Below are 20,542 nucleotides of genomic sequence, written 5' to 3'. Positions count from 1 at the left end.
ATTTCATGGAGGAGGATGGAATGTTCTTGGTGCTCCACCCTTAGTTGTCCCATGTTGGAACTCAATTCTCCTAATAGTCTTGTGGAGGAAAGTGCATCCCTTGAGGCATCTCAGGGATCTCATGATGAGAGGGGTCTCTTGTTTGCTCCATCCTTTTCTTGGTGATGGGCTTGTCCTCATCAATAAGGACGTCTCCCTCTATGTCAACTCCAACTGAATAACAGAGGTGACAAATGAGGTGAGGAAAGGCTAACCTTGCCAAGGTAGAGGACTTGTCCGCCACCTTATAGAGTTCTTGGGCTATAACCTCATGAACTTCCACTTCTTCTCCAATCATGATGCTATGGATCATGATGGCCCGGTCTAGAGTAACTTCGGACCGGTTGCTAGTGGGAATGATTGAGCGTTGGATAAACTCCAACCATCCTCTAGCCACGGGTTTGAGGTCATGCCTTCTCAATTGAACCGGCTTCCCTCTTGAATCTCTCTTCCATTGTGCGCCCTCTTCATATATGACTGTGAGGACTTGGTCCAACCTCGGATCAAAGTTGACCCTTCTAGTGTAAGGATGTTCATCTCCTTGCATCATGGGCAAGTTGAATGCTAACCTTACATTTTCCGGACTAAAATCCAAGTATTTCCCCCGAACCATAGTAAGCCAATTCTTTGGATCCGGGTTCACACTTTGATCATGGTTCTTGGTGATCCATGCATTGGCATAGAACTCTTGAACCATCAAGATTCTGACTTGTTGAATGGGGTTGGTAAGAACTTCCCAACCTCTTCTTCGGATCTCATGTCGGATCTCCGGATATTCACTCTTTTTGAGTGAAAAAGGGACCTCGGGGATCACCTTCTTCAAGACCACAACTTCATAGAAGTGGTCTTGATGCACCCTTGAGATAAATCTCTCCATCTCCCATGACTCGGAGGTGGAAGCTTTTGCCTTCCCTTTCCTCTTTCTAGAGGTTTCTCCGGCCTTGGATGCCATAAATGGTTATGGAAAAACAAAAAGCAATGCTTTTACCACACCAAACTTAAAAGGTTTGCTCGTCCTCGAGCAAAAAAAGAAAGAAGAGAGTAGAAGAAGAAGAAATGAGGAAGAAGGGAATGGCTTTGTGTTCGGCCAAAGAGGGGGAGAAGTGGTGTTTAGGTTGTGTGAAAATGAAGGAGTGAAGAGGGGTTTATATAGGAGGGGGGCTCATGGTTCGGTCATGTAAGGGTGGGTTTGGGTGGGAAAGTGGTTTGAATTTGAAGGGTGAGGTAGGTGGGGTTTTATGAAGGATGGATGTGAATGGTGAAGAGAAAGATGGGATTTGATAGGTGAAGGGTTTTTGGGGAAGAGGTATTGAGGTGATTGGTGAATGGGTGAAGAAGAGGGAGGGTGGTGGGGTTGGTGGGGATCCTGTGAGGTCTACAGATCCTAAGGTGTCAAGGAAAAGTCATCCCTGCACTAAGTGGCAAGAAAATTTGCGTTTTGAGCCAATTCTGGCGTTAAACGCCGGGCTGGTGCCCCTTTCTGGCGTTTAACGCCAGGTTCTTGCCCTTTCCTGGCGTTTAACGCCAGTCTGGTGCCCCTTTCTGGCGTTAAACGCCCAGAATGGTACCAGACTGGGCGTTAAACGCCCAACTGCTAACCTTACTGGCGTTTAAACGCCAGTAGGTTCTTCCTCCAGGGTGTGCTGTTTTTCTTCCTGTTTTTCATTCTGTTTTTGCTTTTTCAATTGATTTTGTGACTTCTCATGATCATCAACCTACAAAATGAAATAAAATAACAAAAGAAAATAGATAAAATATAACATTGGGTTGCCTCCCAACAAGCGCTTCTTTAATGTCAGTAGCTTGACAGAGGGCTCTCATGGAGCCTCACAGATACTCAGAGCAATGTTGGAACCTCCCAACTCCAAACTTAGAGTTTGAATGTGGGGGTTCAACACCAAACTTAGAGTTTGGTTGTGGCCTCCCAACACCAAACTTAGAGTTTGACTGTGGGGCTCTGCTTGACTCTGATTTGAGAGAAGCTCTTCATGCTTCCTCTCCATGGTGACAGAGGGACATCCTTGAGCCTTAAACACAAAGGATTTTTCATTCACTTGAATGATCAGTTCACCTCCATCAACATCAATCACAGCCTTTGCTGTGGCTAGGAAGGGTCTGCCAAGGATGATGGATTCATCCATGCACTTCCCAGTCTCTAGGATTATGAAATCAGCAGGGATGTAATGGTCTGCAATCTTCACCAAAACATTCTCTACAAGTCCATGAGCTTGTTTTCTTGAATTGTCTGCCATCTCTAATGAGATTCTTGCAGCTTGCACCTCAAAGATCCCTAGCTTCTCCATTACAGAGAGAGGCATGAGATTTACACTTGACCCTAAGTCACACAGAGCCTTCTTGAAGGTCATGGTGCCTATGGTGCAAGGTATTGAAAACTTCCCAGGATCTTGTCTCTTTTGAGGTAATTTCTGCCTAGACAAGTCATCCAGTTCTTTGGTGAGCAAAGGGGGTTCGTTCTCCCAAGTCTCATTTCCAAATAACTTGTCATTTAGCTTCATGATTGCTCCAAGGTATTTAGCAACTTGCTCTTCAGTGACATACTTATCCTCTTCAGAGGAAGAATACTCATCAGAGCTCATGAATGGCAGAAGTAAATCCAATGGAATCTCTATGGTCTCATTTTGAGCCTCAGATTCCCATGGTTCCTCATTTGGGAACTCAGTGGAGGTCAGTGCACGCCCACTGAGGTCTTCCTCAGTGGCGTTCACTTCCTCTCCTTCCTCTCCAAATTCGGCCATGTTGATGGCCTTGCACTCTCCTTTTGGATTTTCTTCTGTGTTGCTTGGAAGAGTACTTGGAGGGAGTTCAGTAACTTTCTTGCTCAGCTGTCCCACTTGTGCCTCCAAATTTCTAATGGAGGACCTTGTTTCAGTCATGAAACTTTGAGTGGTTTTGATTAGATCAGAGACCATGGTTGCTAAGTCCGAGGGGTTCTGCTTAGAATTCTCTGTCTGTTGCTGAGAAGATGATGGAAAAGGCTTGCCACTGCTAAACCTGTTTCTTCCACCATTATTGTTGTTGAAACCTTGTTGAGGTCTCTCTTGATTCTTCCATGAGAAATTTGGGTGATTTCTCCATGAAGAATTATAGGTGTTTCCATAGGGTTCTCCTAGGTAATTCACCTCTTCCATTGAAGGGTTCTCAGGATCATACGCTTCTTCTTCAGATGAAGCATCCTTAGTACTGCTTGGTGCATTTTGCATTCCAGACAGACTTTGAGAAATCAAATTGACTTGTTGAGTCAATATCTTATTCTGAGCCAATATGGCATTCAGAGTGTCAATCTCAAGAACTCCTTTCTTCTGATTAGTCCCATTGTTCACAGGATTCCTTTCAGAAGTGTACATGAATTGGTTATTTGCAACCATTTCAATTAGCCCTTGAGCCTCTGTAGGCGTCTTCTTCAGATGAAGAGATCCTCCAGCAGAGCTATCCAGAGACATCTTGGATAGTTCAGACAGACCATCATAGAAAATACCTATGATGCTCCATTCAGAAAGCATGTCAGATGGACATTTTCTGATCAAGTGTTTGTATCTTTCCCAAGCTTCATAGAGGGATTCTCCATCCTTCTGTCTGAAGGTTTGGACTTCCACTCTAAGCTTACTCAATTTTTGAGGTGGAAAGAACTTTGCCAAGAAGGCATTGACTAGCTTTTCCCATGAGTCCAGGCTTTCTTTAGGTTGTGAGTCCAACCATGTCCTAGCTCTGTCTCTTACAGCAAAAGGGAATAGTATAAGTTTGTAGACCTCAGGGTCAACTCCATTAGTCTTGACAGTGTCACAGATTTGCAAGAATTCAGCTAAGAACTGATGAGGATCTTCCAATGGAAGTCCATGGAACTTGCAATTCTGTTGCATTAGAGAAACTAATTGAGGCTTAAGCTCAAAGTTGTTTGCTCCAATGGCAGGGATAGAGATGCTTCTCCCATAAAAGTCGGGAGTAGGTGCAGTAAAGTCACCCAGCACCTTCCTTGCATTGTTGGCATTGTTGTTGTTTTCGGCTGCCATGTGTTCTTCTTCTTTGAAGAATTCGGTCAGGTCCTCTACAGAGAATTGTGCCTTAGCTTCTCTTAGCTTTCGCTTCAAGGTCCTTTCAGGTTCAGGGTCAGCTTCAACAAGAATGCCTTTGTCTCTGCTCCTGCTCATAAGAAAGAGAAGAAAACAAGAAAATATGGAATCCTCTATGTCACAGTATAGAGATTCCTTGAGGTGTCAGAGGAACAGAAAAATAGAAGAAAGAGGTAGAAGAATTCGAACTTAATGAGATAGAGTTCGAATTGTGCATTGAGAAGGAGTGGTACTCCATAAATAGAAGGATGTGGGAAGAGAGGAAGAAATTTTCGAAAATCAAGTGAGATATTTTGAAAAACATTTTTGAAAAACTTTAATTGATTTTCGAAAATCAAGAGTGGGAAAGAAATCAAGTAATTTTTGAAAAAGATTTTGAAATTAGAAATAAAAAAGATATGATTAAAAACTGTTTTGAAAAAGATGTGATTAAAAATATATGATTGAAAAGTTATGGTTTTAAAAAGATATGATTGAAAAGATATGATTTTGAAAACAATTTAAAAAGATTTGATTTTAAAAATTAATGACTTGCCTAACAAGAAAAGATATGATTCAAACATTAAACCTTTCTCAACAGAAAAGGCAACATACTTAAAATGTTCAATCAAATCATTAATTGTTAGTAAGTATCTTTGAAAAAGAAAAGAAATTGATTTTGAAAACATTTGATTGAAAAGATATGATTTGAAAAAGATTTGATTTTGAAAAACTTTGAAAACTTGAAAAAAAATTGATTTGAAAACAAAATCCTCCCCCTTGTGCCATCCTGGTGTTAAACGCCCAGAATGGTGCACATTCTGGCGTTTAACGCCCAATGCACTACCTTTTTGGGCGTTAAACGCCCAACCAGGCACCCTGGCTGGCGTTTAAACGCCAGTCTGTCCTTCTTCACTGGGCGTTTTGAACGCCCAGCTTTTTTTGTATAATTCCTCTGCAGTATGTTCTGAATCTTCAATTCTCTGTATTATTGACTTGAAAAGACATAAATTAAAAATATTTTTGGATTTTTAATAATAAGGAATGCACTTAAAATCAAATAACAATGCATGCAAGACACCAAACTTAGCAGTTTGTATACTACTGACACAAAACACTCAAGTCAATAGAATTCAAAGATCAGAGCAATGAAATCATCAAGAACAACTTGAAGATCAATGAAGACATATGCATGAATGCAATAGAAACATGCAATTGACACTAGACTTAAGATGAGACTCTAGACTCAAACAAGAAACATAAAATATTTTTGGTTTTTTTTTTATGATTTTGAAATTTTTTTGTGCTTTTTCGAAAATTATATGAAAATAGAAAATGAAGGTTTCAGAATTCTCAATTTGGATTCCAGGAATCATTGCAATGTTAGTCTAAGACTCCGGTCCAGGAATTAGACATGACTTCACAGCCAGCCAAGCTTTCGAAGAAAGCTTCGGTCCAAAACACTAGACATGGCCAATGGCCAGCCAAGCCTTAGCAAATCATTGCTCCAATAGCAAGATTGATAGAAATCAACAAGCTATTGTGATGATCAGTTGGAACCTCGGTCCAATAAGATTAGACATGGCTTCTCAGCCAGCCAGACATCAACAGATCATCATGAAACACTAGAATTCATTCTTAAGAACTCTGAAGAAAAATACCTAATCTAAGCAACAAGATGAACCGTCAGTTGTCCATACTTAAAACAATCCCCGGCAACGGCGCCAAAAACTTGGTGCGCGAAATCGTGATCACTACAACTTCGCACAACTAACCAGCAAGTGCACTGGGTCGTCCAAGTAATAAACCTTACGCGAGTAAGGGTCGATCCCACGGAGATTGTTGGTATGAAGCAAGCTATGGTCACCTTGTAAATCTTAGTCAGGCAGACTCAAATGGGTATAGATGATGAATAAAACATAAAGATAAAGATAGAGGTACTTATGTATATCATTGGTGAGAGCTTCAGATAAGCGTATGAAGATGCCTTTCCTTCCGTCTCTCTGCTTTCTTACTGTCTTCATCCAATCCTTCTTACTCCTTTCCATGGCAAGCTTATGCAAGGGTTTCACCGTTGTCAGTGGCTACCTCCCATCCTCTCAGTGAAAACGTTCCTATGCTCTGTCACAGCATATGGCTAATCATCTGTCGGTTCTCGGTCAGGCCGGAATAGAATCCAGTGATTCTTTTGCGTCTGTCACTAACGCCCCGCCTGCTAGGAGTTTGAAGCACGTCACAGTCATTCAATCATTGAATCCTACTCAGAATACCACAGACAAGGTTAGACCTTCCGGATTCTCTTGAATGCCGCCATCAGTTCTTGCCTATACCACGAAGACTCTGATCTCACGGAATGGCTGGCTCGTTTGTCAGGCGAGCACTCGGTTGTCAGGCGATCAACCATGCATCGTGTATCAGGAATCCAAGAGATAAACACTAGAGCCTCATATGCTTGTAGAACAAGAGTGGTTGTCAGTCACTTTGTTCATGAGTGAGAATGATGATGAGTGTCACGGATCATCACATTCATCAAGTTGAATAACAAGTGATATCTTGGACAAAGAACAAGTGGAATTGAATAGAAGAACAATAGTAATTGCATTAATACTCGAGGTACAGCAGAGCCCCACACCTTAATCTATGGTGTGTAGAAACTCCACCGTTGAAAATACATAAGAACAAGGTCTAGGCATGGCCGTGAGGCCAGCCTCCCAATGATCTAAGATAGCATAAGAACGAAGATAGCTACCAAGATTTTAAAGATACAATAGTAAAAGGTCCTACTTATAGAGAACTAGTAGCCTAGGGTGTACAAAGATGAGTAAATGACATAAAAATCCACTTCCGGGCCCACTTGGTGTGTGCTTGGGCTGAGCAATGAAGCATTTTTCGTGTAGAGACTCTTCTTGGAGTTAAACGCCAGCTTTTATGCCAGTTTGGGCGTTTAACTCCCATTTAGGTGCCAGTTCCGGCGTTTAACGCTGGGAAATTTGAAGGTGACTTTGAACGCCGGTTTGGGCCATCCAATCTTGGGCAAAGTATGGACTATCATATATTGCTGGAAAGCCCAGGATGTCTACTTTCCAACGCCGTTGAGAGCGCGCCAATTGGGCTTCTGTAACTCCAGAAAATTTACTTCGAGTGCAGGGAGGTCAGAATCCAACAGCATCTGCAGTCCTTTTCAGTCTCTGAATCAGATTTTTGCTCAGGTCCCTCAATTTCAGCCAGAAAATACCTGAAATCACTGAAAAACACACAAACTCATAGTAAAGTCCAGAAAAGTGAATTTTAACTAAAAACTAATAAAAATATACTAAGAACTCAACTAAAACTACTAAAAACATACTAAAAACAATGCCAAAAAGCGTACAAATTATCCGCTCATCAAGGAATGATAGAATGTATGAGATGCAACCTATGAATGCAACTAAATGCAAAAATGTTTCTACTTACTTGGTGAAAAAGTAAATAAATCTTTCAAGAATAAATATGAACTGGATTTCACTAATTCAAATCATAAAAATACAATACAAATATCTTGCAAGAAGAAGATAGCTCATGAAAGCAGGGAACATAGAATTGAGCACTGAACCTTTTCTGGTAGTGTATATCATTCTAACTCTCAAGTGTCTAGGGTCAATTCTCTCAATTCTCTACTAATCTTGCTTTCTCTAGCTTGCTCTTTATCTAACAATCAACAAAAATTTAATGCATCAATACACAAATCAAGAGGTCTTTTAAGGGTTGTAATGGGGTTAGGGTCAAGGTAGGATTGTATTTGGCCAAGTGGACTAAAATTTGAATCCTTAATTAACATAAACTATTCCACCTAACTTAGGACAATCCATGTAATCATAATATAAAATCTGACATCCTATTAACTATGTTTTCCACATATTCATGCATTCTAATTTCAAGTACAACTCATATGCATTGCTTTCACCACTTACTTTGGGGCATTTTGTCCCCTTCCACTTATTTTGCTCTTTTTTTCTCTTTTTTTATATTTTTTTTGTTTTTCTCAATGCATATGATTAATTTATTGAATGCAATAACATGTGCTCAACCATTATTTTGCACATTTTCACTAAAATATATAGCACCCAATTATTCAAACCAAATATTTCCAAACCCAACTTCCCTACACTTAAATCATGAGTACTTTTACTAGTCTAAGCTAACTAAGGATTCAAATTAAGGACATTATTGTTTTCCGCTCAGAGTTAGTAATGTGCTAAAGTAAAGAACAAATGGGTGTATTAGGCTCAAATTGGTTTGCAAAGGATAATGGAAGGGAAGGCCATATGGGTATGTAAGCTCAGTGAAATAAGGCCTCAATCATATCAGTGCATGTATACATCAAACAATGGAAATATAGAATTAAACAAGATAAAGATCACAATTTTAGAGAGAAAAACACACTAAAACAAAATTTTGGTTGATAAAATGCAACCAATTCAAATAGGCTCAAAATCTCACAGGTTGTGTGTTCTTTAACTCAAAAACCATGTTCCAAATACAATTTCAAACAAATTTTTAACATAAAATTTTCAATTTAAATTAGTGAAAATCTTCAAAAATAGGGTCCTAAAAAGAAATTTATTACTTTAACTAAGTAGCAACTAAATGCATAAAATCAAACAAACATGCAATTAAACATGCATATGCAATAATGAACAAGCAAAGAAAATAAAACAATGGTGTTGAGACAAGAGAGTACTAACCCATGGAGATCAGTATCGACCTCCCCACACTTAAAGATTGCACCGTCCTCGGTGCATGCTAAGATGTGCAAGTGGATGGGGGTTGTGGGTTCCTCAGCTGGGGCTCTTGTTGTTCCTCTCCTTGCCTGTGGTTTGGGAGTAGCTTTCTCCTTTCCTTTCTTGGTGGCCATCCTAAAAAAGGGAAGAGAAAGTAAATTAAATTCAAAGAGATAACTATAGCAAGGAAGAGAACGGAAAAGGTGGTGATGGATGCACATTAGGATGTAACTGACATTAACACATGCTCGCGAGTACATGTGAAAAGCCATCGATGGAAAATAGCTACTGCATATAAGGACAAGTGAATGCAAGGTGTTTATTGGCATGCCGGCAAAGGGCATGAGTAGCATAGACCAAGCATTACTGGTAATAAATCACCATGTTTATATTGACAATTATGGTCAATTAATAAAATAGTAAAGGGAGTTTATGAAAAGCAAGCATTGAATAGTATAAAGTAAAATAGAGTAGTGCATAATGCTATATGAGCTTTTTCACAAACACATAGCACGCATGGTGAATACGGTATAGAAAGTATTAAAGTGAACATGCAAGCAACCCTTTAAAAATATAATTGCCAAACAATTTTGCAACAATCCATAATGACCCAAATAAAACTCCAACACCAATGAAAATAATGCAATGAATGAAAGTATGCAAACAAATTAAAATAAAATAAAAAGAAAAATAAGAAGAATGAGAAGGGAAAGAAGGGAAGAGGACGTAAATAAGAAAGGAAAAGAAAAATTAGGATTTGGAGGAGAGAAAGATAAGATATGTGGCAATTTTAGGGTGAGCTGTGCGGCGCATGCAACGCGGCCGCGTAGGGCACGCGTTCGCGTGGATGCGCGTTAAGTATGGGCACGCGATCGCGTCAGTCACGCGATCGCGTGACCCATGTTATTCTTCTGGCGCCAGTGCAGCCTCGCGCCAGCACAACTCTCTGTTCAAATTAATTTATTTGCCAAAATTGGGGTGACGCGATCGCGTGGGGCACGCGATCGCGTGATAACGATTGTGCTTCCAGCACCAATCCAGCACCACTCTCGCACAATATTTCATTGTGCACCCTTTTACGTCGAAAACCCAGGGCACGCGCCCGCGTGGGGCACGCGGTCGCGTGGGAGGCCATACTTCCCATTCGACGCGGACCCGTCAGCGACGCGGTCGCGTGGGTCGATATGTGCCATTAGCACGCCTCCAGCCACGCTCCAGCGTGACTCTCTGTTCACTTTTAATTTTCTTTTCTCTCCAAGTGACGCGGACGCGTCGCTGATGCGATCTCGTCGCGTAGCGAAATTTTTTTTTTTAATGCATGAACAATGCAGAATGCAGTGATTAATATGAGTACTATGTATGATTCCAGGTTTACTAAAGTAAAATGAAAAGGAAATAAAAATAAAAACAAATAATGATGAAATAAACTAAAAAAAAGAAACGACCATACCATGGTGGGTTGTCTCCCACCTAGCACTTTTAGTTAGAGTCCTTAAGTTGGACATTGGAGGAGCTTCCGGTTAGGGTGGCTTATGTTTAAATTCGTCCAAAAATCTCCACCAGTGCTTGGAACGCCAATAGCCTCCGGGGTCCCAAACTAGGCATGTGAAGCTTCTGAACAGCTTCAAACAGATTTTTAGGTTCCCGGGGTGATAAATGTCAGAATAAACTCCAGGATTCCAAGCCTTGCTTTTAAATCCGCCTCCGTCTTGATCTACCTATTTCCATCCGGGCGGTTTAAAGAATAGAATCTCACCATGGTAACCAAACGTTCTCCGTGATCCATGCAATTGAGCACGATACCAATCCGTGTATTTCGAGGTGAAGCGTGGAACCTTGTTGAACCTTGTGCACCAGCTCTGAGTACGAGCCATTTCCCTCTTACTCTTAAAGCCGCAGAGAGCTCTAAGTTGGCCATCTGTTTCAAGTAAACCATATTCAAGTGAATAAGTAGAGTTATAAGTTAAGGATTGTACCCACTTGAAGCTTGTATTAGGTGGTAGTGGCCTTGGGATAGGTGTTTCGGGTGGTTCTGTAAGTTCTACTCCCTTATGCTCTTCTGTGAATTCCTCCACACCCTTGCAAGAGTGCTCAATTGTATCTGTGTCCTAGTCGAAGTCTCCTATGTCTTCCTCATCACTTGAGTCATAGATTGGAGGTTGAGAGAAGTCTACCTCCGCATCATCTTCGCATTCACTTGGGGAAGATTCTTCGATCTCAGAGAATTCACTTGCGGATGCAAGTTCATTACCAAGAGAGCTAGACTTGTGGCTGTCATCATTAAGGGAATTTGCTTCTTGGATTATTCCGTCTGATTCTTCATAAACGGCTTGCCTTGTGGGTTGTGTACTATCCTCCTTAGCATCAATTGTAACGCCCCTAACGGAGTTATCCTCAGCTCTGGATTCCCATGGAGGTTCAGCATCTCCTAGATCTTCAACCAACTCTTCTTCTTGAACAATGACAGCTTCTTCAACTTGTTCTAGTACAAATTCAATTTCTGTCTTATCCACTAGAGTTTCTGGTATCTCTTTCATGCTCCGCTCTTCATTAGACTGTCCACATGGGGCTGTGGCTGATCCTTGTGTATCTGAGCACCTAGAAATCCATTGAATTACTGCTTGCTCCAGTTGTTGAATGGTTGTTTGAAGATTATCTACTGTGTCCTTTAGGCGAACCTCTGCTTCTCGGGTTGCTGGACTTGGACATGATACAAAATATGATGGTAGTGATTGGGAGTGATTGGGTTGGTATTGGGGTAAGGAAGGATGATATGATGGCGAATGGTGAAAAGAAGCTTGTGAGTGTGGTGGTTCGAGGTTATGTTGAGAGGGTGGCCTATATGCACGGGGTGGGGCTTGTTGGTAGTTACAAGGTTGTCCACCATGTCTTTTAGCTGGGTATGCACTGTAGAATGGTCTTTGTCCAGGATATCTCGGAGGGTGTTGCTGCCTAAAGGGTTGATTAGATCTTCTTGGCTCCATCCATCCTTGATTAGTCTGACCTTGATGCATATTCCTGCTATAACTTCTATTTCCTTCAACAAAATTAGAACCAAACTCAAAGCGAGAGGGGTGAGAGTTCATGGTAGCAAATAAAATTAAAAAGAAAAATTAAAAATAAATAAACAAACAAAAGAAAAATATTTATAATAACCAATAATAAGGCACACGTTAGCAGTTCCCCGGCAACGGCGCCATTTTGACGTTAAGATTTTTGCCAGTAAAGAATTTCATAAAAACAGTCGCGTTGTAGATATAGTCTCTAAACCGACAGAAATCCCTTCGTACAAAGTTTTGGTTGTCACAAGTAACAAACCCCTTTAAAATTGATAACCGAGTATTAAACCTCGGGTCGTCTTCTCAAGGAATTGCAGGGAGGTATGTTCTTATTATTGGTTATGAATCCTGTAAATTAGGGGTTCTAGAAATAAGGGAGAAGTATGACAAGTAATTTAAATGATAATTAAAAATAAATAAATAACTGTAAAATAAACTTTTGGCAAGGTGTAAGAACTGGAAGTCCTATCCTTATCAATTGTGATGAGAATTGGGTTTGAATCCCACTTAGTTAACCTTTACTAACAAAGGAAGGTTAAGTGGACTGATTAGCTTAATTCTCAAGTCCTAGTCAACTCTTGTGGAAAAGCTAGCTTTAGAGCAATCCTAATGCAATCAGAATCTGCCCATTTCAACCACCGTTTTATTTGACAGCTCAAGCGTTACCAATCACTTAACCCAAGCCAAAAGGGGGAAAAATATCTAAATTAAATTAAAAGCATTCGTATAAATAAAGCAAGGCAAAAGTAAATCTGAAGTACCTCAAATAATATTAATTAAGAAAATCATAACATGAATGTAGCATAAGCCAGATTGAAAAGATAAATAATAATTCAAGTAATAAAATAAAAGCATTAGAGTATCCCAATTGGAAGAAAAATATAAAGTAAAAGGAATATAAAACCTGGGATCGAGAGTCACTCTTAAAACTAAGAGAAGTCCTAAATCCTAATCCTTAGAGAGAGGAGAGAACCTCTCTCTCTCTGAAAACTACATCTAAAATAATAAAAAGAGAATTATGAATGGCATATTATATATCAAATCGAAGCCTCGGACGTTAGCTTTCTAACGCAAGTGGAACCGCGTCATTTGGACCTCTGTAGCTCAAGTTATAGTCGTTTTAGTGCGAGAGGGTCAGGCTGACAGCTTTGCAGTTTCTTCAACTTCTTGTATTCCTTCCACTTTTGCATGCTTCCTTTCCATCCTCTAAGCCATTCTTGCCCTGTAATTCCTGAAATCACTCAACAGACATATCAAGGCATCTAATGGTAATAAGAGAGGATTAAATAAAAGGAAATAAAAGCCAAAGAAGCATATTTTCAATCATAGAACAAATTCTGGGAAGGAGTTGTAAAACATGCAAATAGTATGAATAAGTGGGTAAAGAGTTGATAAAATCCACTCAATTAAGTACAAGATAAACTATAAAATAGTGGTTTATCACTCACCCTTAAATTTTCTAATTAATACTTCTAAATTTTCGAACCTATTCCGAGCAATTAATTTATTATTTTATTTTAATTAAACGGTTACTAACTTTCGGTTCTTACATTCTTTCTGATTGTCCGGCAATTTGTGGATAATACGTCGTGCTGAGATATAGTCTCGTACCGAAAGCTTTTTGAAAAGCTCCCCAAAACCTTAACGTGAAACGGGGATCTCGATCCAAAACTATCATCGTTGGCACACCGTGCAACCTCACTAACTCCTTAATGTACAGTCTCGCTGATAAACCATAATTTTAAAGTTTATCTTGTATTGAATTTAGTGGATTTTATCAACATTTTCCACATTTATTCATTAAAATAGCATACTTTTGTGAATTCTTTTTAATTTGTACTTAAGAGTAAAAACATGCTTTTTAGGCCCTTAATTTGCCAAACATAATTTACTTTAATTCTATTTGATGCCTTGATAAGTTTGTTAAGTGATTTCAGACTTAGAAGGCAAAGATTGAATTAAAGAAATGAAGAAAAAGCATGTAAAGCTAGAGAATTCATGAAGAAATGAAGTTTTGAAAATCTACCGGTTGCGCGTACGCATGACATCCCACGTATGCGTGACACGCAGCACATGACTCACTTAAAAAAAATGCAGCTAGCAATTTCTAAACTCATTGAAGCCCAAATCCAACTCATTTATGAAGTATTTGAGGCCAAATTCAAGAAGGAACAATGAGAGAGCAATTAGGTTTAGTTTAGAATCAAGTTTTAGGTTATTTTCTACTCTTCTCTCTAGAATTAGGGTAGATTAGGTTAATTTCATCTTAGATTCAGGTTTTGATTCAGGTTTTGATCTTTTCTTGTTCTCTTAGATTAGGTTAATTGCATCCTTGTTCTTTTAGTTTTATTTGTTATTTCCTTTATTTTGTTGATTTTATGCTTATGAACTCTTGTTAATCTTGATTCTATTAATGCAATTTTGATGTTTTATGTTCTTTTGATGTTTGTTTGAGTTATTATTATTATTTTCTTACATCTGGTAGTTTTAGATTTTATTATTATTACAATTTTATCATGCTTTTATTTTATACCTTCCAAGTGTTCGTTAAAATGCCTCTTTTGGTTTTAGAGTAGATTTTTGCACTCTTAGCTTGAGATTGAGGACTTAGGGTTGTTAGTTGGTTTTAGGATCAATTATGTCCACTTAGACTTCACCCTCCGATGTAGAGGATAACTAAGTGGAATTAACCCTTTGTAATAACCATGTTGTGGTCAATGATCTAGGATAGGAAACCTAGACTCTTACTCCTTGCCATGAGTTTCTTTTAGCATTTATATGATCTTAGTCATAAACTTTACTTTCTTGTTCATCATACCAAAATGATGAGCGGATAATTTGTATGCTTTTTGGCATTGTTTTTAGTATATTTTTAGTATGATCTAGTTAGTTTTTAGTATATTTTTATTAGTTTTTAGTTAAAATTCAATTTTCTGGACTTTACTATGAGTTTGTGTGTTTTTCTGTGATTTCAGGTATTTTTTGGCTGAAATTGAGGGACCTGAGCAAAAATCTGATCCAGAGACTCAAAAGGACTGCAGATGCTGTTGGATTCTGACCTCCCTGCACTCGAAGTGGATTTTCTGGAGCTACAGAAGCCCAATTGGCGCGCTCTCAACGGCATTGGAAAGTAGACATCCTGGGCTTTCCAGCAATATATAATAGTCCATACTTTGCCCAAGATTTGATGGCCCAAACCGGCGTTCAAAGTCACCTCAAGAAATTCCAGCGTTAAACGCCGGAACTGGCACCTGATTGGGAGTTAAACGCCCAAACTGGCACTAAAGCTGGCGTTTAACTCCAAGGAGAGTCTCTACACGAAAAAAGCTTCATTGCTCAGCCCAAGCACACACCAAGTGGGCCCGGAAGTGGATTTTTATGTCATTTACTCATCTATGTACTAGTTTTCTATAAGTAGGACCTTTTACTATTGTATTAGAAGACTTTTGGTAGCTATCTTTGTTCTATGCTATCTTAGACCTTTGGGAGGCTGGCCATTCGGCCATGCCTAGACCTTGTTCTTATGTATTTTCAACGGTGGAGTTTCTACACACCATAGATTAAGGTGTGGAGCTCTGCTGTACCTCGAGTATTAATGCAATTACTATTGTTCTTCTATTCAATTCCGCTTGTTCTTTGTCCAAGATATCACTTGTTCTTCAATATGATGAAGGTGATGATTGACGCCCATCACCATTCTCACCCATGAACAAGGTGACTGACAACCATTCTTGTTCTACAAGCATCTGAGGCTTAGTGAATATCTCTTGGATTCTTTAATCGGAGTCTTCGTGGTATAGGCAGGACCTGATGGCGGCATTCAAGAGAATCCGGAAGGTCTAAACCTTGTCTGTGGTATTCTGAGTAGGATTCAATGACTGAATGACTGCGACGTGCTTCAAACTCCTGAGGGCGGGGCGTTAGTGACAGACGCCAAAAGAATCAATGGATTCTATTCCGGTCTGATTGAGAACCGACAGATGAATTCCGCTATGCTGTGACGGAGCATATGCAATTGCTTTCACTGAGAGGATGGGAGGTAGCTGCTGACAACAGTGAAACCCTACACGAGCTTGCCATGGAAAGGAGTAAGAAGGATTGGATGAAGGCAGTAGGAAAGCAGAGAGACGGAAGGGAAGACATCTTCATACGCTTGTCTGAAGCTCTTACACCAATGATATACATAAGTATCACTATCTTTATCTTTATATTATTTTCGTTCATCATCATATACAATTGAGTTTGCCTGACTAAGATTTACAAGATGACCATAGCTTGCTTCAATGCTAACAATCTCCGTGGGATCGACCCTTACTCACGTAAGGTATTACTTGGACGACCCAGTGCACTTGCTGGTTAGTTGTGCGAAGTTGTGTAATGCCATGGAATTGAACCACCAAGTTTTTGGAGTTCATGACCAGGGATTATGAGAGTTGTGAAAAGTATTGTTCACAATTTCGCGCACCAAGTTTTTGGCGCCGTTGCCGGGGATTGTTCAAGTTTTGAGCAAGCTTTTGGTAACAATGCCTGGGATTGTTCTAGTTTGGACAACTGACGGTTCATCTTGTTGCTTAGATTAGGTATTTATCTTTTCGAAATTCTTGAAGATGAATTCTAGAGTTTCATGATGATTTGTTGAAATCTGGCTGGCTGAGAAGCCATGTCTAATCTGATTGGACCGAGGTTTCAACTTAACACCACAAGAGCTTGTTGATTTTCATCAATTTTGCTTTTGGAGCAGTGATCTGCTAAGGCTTGGCTGACCTTTGGTCATGTCTAGTGTTTTGGACCGAAGCTTTCCTTGAAAGCTTGGCTGGCTGTGAAGCCATGTCTAATGCCTGGACCGGAGTCTTAGACTAGCATTGCACTGATTCCTGGAATTCTCATTAAGAATTTTGATACCTTTTCCCACTTAATTTTCGAAAAACACAAAAAAATTCACAAAAACCATAAAAAAAAAAAATTTTCAAGAAACATCAAATATTTTCTATTTCTTCATGTTTCTTGCTTTAGTCTAGTGTCTCATCTTAAGTTTGGTGTCAAATGCATGTTTTTGTTATATTTTTCGAATCCATGCATGTACTTCTTTGTTTTGATCTTTAAATTCTATTGACTTGAGTGTTCATGTGTCTCATATAGTGTCAGTAGCACACAAACTGCTAAGTTTGGTGTCTTGCATGCATTGTTAATTGATTCCTGTTGCATTTTGATTATTAAAAATCCAAAAATATTTTTTATTTGAGTCTTTTCAAGTCAATGATACAAAGAATTGAAGATTCAGAACATACTGCAGAGGAATTATACAGAAAAAGCTGAGCATTCAAAAATGCCCAGTGAAGAAGGCAGACTGGCGTTTAAACGCCAGCCAGGGTACCTGGTTGGGCGTTTAACGCCCAAAGAGGTAGCATTTTGGGCGTTAAACGCCAGAATGTATACCATTCTGGGCGTTTAACGCCAGGATGGTGCTAGGAGGAAGATTTTGTTTTCAAAATCAATTTTTTTTTTCAAGTTTTCAAAGTTTTTCAAAACCAAATCTTTTTCAAATCATATCTTTTCAATCAAATGTTTTCAAAATCAATTTCTTTCCTTTTTCAAAGATACTTACCAACAATTAATGATTTGATTGAACATTTTTTGCCTTTTCTATTAAGAAAGGTTTTATGTTTGAATCATATCTTTTCTTGTTAGGCAAGTCATTAATATTTTTTAAAAAAATCATATCTTTTCAAATTGCTTTCAAATCATATCTTTTAAAAATTGTTTTCAAATCATATCTTCTCAATCACATCTTTTTAAAACCATAACTTTTCAATCAAATCTTTTTGACTTCTAATTTCAAAAATCTTTTTCAAAAATCACTTTAATTCTTCCCCACTTTCAATTTTCGAAAATTATCAATCAATTTTTAAAATGTTTTTGACATCTTTCTAATTAATTTTCGAAAATCGTCTTCCCTCCTTCTCACATCCTTCTATTTATGGAGTACTACTCCTTCTTAATGCACAATACGAACTCGAAACTAATCAAGTTCGAATCCTTCTACCTTCTTTTCTTCTATTTTCTTTTCCTCTGACACTTCAAGGAATCTCTGTACTGTGACATAGAGGATTCCACATTTCTCTTGTTCTCTTCTCTTTCATATGAGCAGGAGCAGAGACAAAGGCATTCTTGTTGAAGCTGACCCTGAACCCGAGGGGACCTTGAAGAGAAAGCTAAGAGAAGCCAAGGCACAACTCTCTTTAGAGAACCTGACCGAATTCTTCAAAGAAGAAGAACACATGGCAGCCAAAAACAATAACAATGCCAACAATGCAAGGAAGGTGCTGGGTGACTTCACTGCACCTACTCCTGATTTTTATGGGAGAAGCATCTCTATCCCTGCCATTGGAGCAAACAACTTTGAGCTTAAGCCTCAATTAGTTTCTCTAATGCAACAGAATTGCAAGTTCCATGGACTTCCAATGGAAGATCCTCATCAGTTCTTAGCTGAATTCTTGCAAATCTGTGACACAGTCAAGACTAATGGGGTTAACCCTGAGGTCTACAGACTGATGCTATTCCCTTTTGCTGTAAGAGATAGAGCTAGAATATGGTTGGATTCTCAACCTAAAGAAAGCCTGGACTCTTGGGAAAAGCTAGTCAGTGCCTTCTTGGCAAAGTTCTTTCCACCACAAAGATGGAGTAAGCTTAGAGTGGAAGTCCAAACCTTCAGACAGAAGGATGGAGAATCCCTCTATGAAGCTTGGGAAAGATACAAACAATTAATCAGAAGATGTCCCTCAGACATGCTTTCTGAATGGAGCATCATAGGTATTTTCTATGATGGTCTCTCTGAACTATCTAAGATGTCCTTGGATAGCTCTGCTGGAGGATCTCTTCATCTGAAGAAGACGCCTGCAGAAGCTCAAGAATTGATTGAAATGGTTGCAAATAACCAATTCATGTACACTTCTGAAAGGAATCCCGTGAACAATGGGACTAGTCAGAAGAAAGGAGTTCTTGAGATTGACACTCTGAATGCCATATTGGCTCAGAACAAGATATTGACTCAACAAGTCAATTTGATTTCTCAGAGTCTGTCTGGAATGCAAAATGCACCAAACAGTACTAAGGATGCTTCATCTGAGGAAGAAGCTTATGATCCTGAGAACCCTTCCATGGAAGAGGTGAATTACCTAGGAGAACCCTATGGAAACACCTATAATTCTTCATGGAGAAATCACCCAAATCTCTCATGGAAGAATCAAGAGAGACCTCAACAAGGTTTCAATAACAATAATGGTGGAAGAAATAGGTTTAGCAATAGCAAGCCTTTTCCATCATCTTCTCAGCAACAGACAGAGAGTTCTAAGCAGAATACTTCTGACTTAGCAACAATGGTCTCTGATCTAATAAAGACCACTCAAAGTTTCATGAATGAAACAAGGTCCTCCATCAGAAATTTGGAAGGACAAGTGGGTCAGCTGAGCAAGAAAGTTACTGAACTCCCTCCTAGCACTCTCCCAAGTAATACAGAAGAAAATCCAAAAGGAGAGTGCAAAGCCATAGACATGGCCGAATATGGAGAGGAAAGAGAGGAGGAGGACGCCACTGAGGAAGACCTCAGTGGGCGTGTACCAATCTCCTCTGAGTTCCTCAATGAGGAACAATGGGAATCTGAGGCTCAAAATGAGACCATAGAGATTCCATTGGACTTACTTCTGCCATTCATGAGCTCTGATGAGTATTCTTCCTCTGAAGAGGATGAGTATGTCACTGAAGAGCAAGTTGCTAAATACCTTGGAGCAATCATGAAGCTAAATGACAAGTTATTTGGAAATGAGACTTGGGAGGATGAACCACCTTTGCTCACCAAAGAACTGGATGACTTGTCTAGGCAGAAACTGCCTCAAAAGAGGCAGGATCCTGGGAAGTTTTCTATACCTTGTACCATAGGCACCATGACCTTTAAGAAGGCCTTGTGTGACTTAGGGTCAAGTGTAAACCTCATGCCCCTCTCTGTAATGGAGAAATTAGGGATCTTTGAGGTGCAAGCTGCAAGAATCTCATTAGAGATGGCAGACAATTCAAGAAAACAAGCTCATGGACTTGTAGAGAATGTTTTGGTGAAGATTGAAGACCATTACATCCCTACTGATTTAATAGTCCTAGAGACTGGGAAGTGCATGGATGAATCCATCATCCTTGGCAGACCCTTCCTAGCCACAGCAAAGGCTGTGATTGATGTTGATAGAGGAGAGTTAATCATTCAAGTGAATGGAGAATCCTTGGTGTTTAAGGCCCAAGGACACCCCTCTATCATCATGGAGAGGAAGCATGAAGAGCTTCTCTCAAAACAGAGCCAAGCAGAGCCCCCACAGTCAAACTCTAAGTTTGGTGTTGGGAGGCCACAACCAAACTCTAAGTTTGGTGTTGAACCCCCACATTCAAACTCTAAGTTTGGTGTTGAGAGGTTCCAACACGGTTCTGAGTATTTCTGAGGCTCCATGAGAGACCTCTGTCAAGCTAATGACATTAAAGAAGCGCTTGTTGGGAGGCAACCCAATGTTTTATAGTTTACTATTTTCTTTTGTTATTTTATCTATTTTGTAGGTTGATGATCATAAGAAATCACAAA

The 20,542-nt window shown here is 39.5% G+C and overlaps 2 non-coding genes across 2 annotated transcripts; one reads left to right on the top strand and one right to left on the bottom strand.

Annotated features, from left to right (window-relative positions):
• Positions 1-3,558: 3,558 nt before the first annotated feature.
• LOC130958700 (small nucleolar RNA R71) lies at positions 3,559-3,662 on the top strand. The gene has a single exon (XR_009077808.1). It is a non-coding gene; the product is annotated as a small nucleolar RNA R71 (small nucleolar RNA).
• A 14,946-nt stretch (positions 3,663-18,608) lies between these two features.
• On the bottom strand, positions 18,609-18,716 carry LOC130959075 (small nucleolar RNA R71). The gene has a single exon (XR_009078170.1). It is a non-coding gene; the product is annotated as a small nucleolar RNA R71 (small nucleolar RNA).
• Between the last annotated feature and the right edge of the window lie 1,826 nt (positions 18,717-20,542).

This window comes from Arachis stenosperma, chromosome 10, assembly GCF_014773155.1.
Source record: "Arachis stenosperma cultivar V10309 chromosome 10, arast.V10309.gnm1.PFL2, whole genome shotgun sequence".
NCBI lineage: Eukaryota > Viridiplantae > Streptophyta > Magnoliopsida > Fabales > Fabaceae > Arachis > Arachis stenosperma.
The sequence above is the reverse complement of the archived record's forward strand: the minus strand, read 5'-3'. Positions and strand labels throughout refer to the sequence as shown.